This window comes from Egretta garzetta, unplaced genomic scaffold, assembly GCF_000687185.1.
Source record: "Egretta garzetta isolate BGI_Z169 unplaced genomic scaffold, ASM68718v1 scaffold328, whole genome shotgun sequence".
NCBI classification, from domain to species: domain Eukaryota; kingdom Metazoa; phylum Chordata; class Aves; order Pelecaniformes; family Ardeidae; genus Egretta; species Egretta garzetta.
In genome coordinates, this window is record NW_009260525.1 from 188,777 (window position 1) to 190,040 (window position 1,264).

Below are 1,264 nucleotides of genomic sequence, written 5' to 3' on the forward strand. Positions count from 1 at the left end.
GTTAATTGTTGAAACACAGCCTAAGGTTTTGAAATTAACATCATGTTGAATTTTGGGTACAGTTCAACTAATTAACTAACTGTATCATGTCAGATCATGTGTGATCTACTGTAAAGTAGAATTCAGAAAAATTTATAGTTTGGCCTACCTCAGACTTTGACTTGGTAAAATGCAAGTTCAGCACTGATTTCCTCTCTGTAGTTCATCATTAAATTGCTGTATCAGACCAAGCATTTCCTTTATACTTTTGCATTATATGTCACCACATGTATTCACCAGAATCATCTAAGTTACTTAATAAACCTTTCTATAGATTCTGACTTACTGTCATCAGAAAGGGTAGCACAGTCACTTTTTTTAAGGTAAAGTACTTAGACAAGTTAAATGTGAGACAGGTAGGATTTTTTATGGTTCAATCACTTATCTGGAAATGAAGGCATATTTGTAGTTTGACTAGAAGTGTCTCTAACAATTAATTTTGTATTGAAATCAAGGAAAAAAGTATGTAATTTTCTCCCTTCTCCCTCTTCCTAATTAAATGGAACAAAAATGAAGGAGATAGGCATTGATACTTTAAGATATGTTTATGAATTACTACATCTTATAAAGTTCTTCCTGCTTCACACCAATAAATAATCTAATTTTGACAGTATTAGAAAAAGTTGAAAGGCTTTGAGCTGTTCTAACAATGCAGTGCCTTGGGACCTTACTGGGCTTGCTTGGTCAAAGTGGATTTAGGCTTGTTGAAGCTGTGATTTTCTATAATTAAGCCTATGCAGTCACTGAGTAACAGGCACTAGCCCTTTATGTAATACGTATTTGGCTTTGAATTTGGATTTGGGTTAGGAGAGATGGATGTATAACTGTTGCTAAGATATACAACAGTTGTTATTAGACCAGCTGCAGTAATGTTAATACTTATAGTCCAAATCAATACAGTCTACATTAAAAATGCCCTTAAATTTGTTTTTTAAAAAATTAAATATATAAATATTTTTTTCTTTGATGTTATATTCACCCTTCCAACCAAAGTTTCTCTGGGACTTCAGGTCAGCAGCACTAGCTTTTCTCAAGTCAGGAGGTGGTAGGGTGTCAGTCAGCATCCTGAGCTCTTTGCAACAAAGAATTCAAAGGTGGTGGTGTGTTTCTTTCTCCTTAGATGTCAAATCTGTTTGGCTCTATTTTTAATTTTTTTATGCTCTGTTCCCTTCTCATGGGCTCCCAGCTAAAGTTTTCAAGTTGCAGAACATCCTCAACTGCCTTG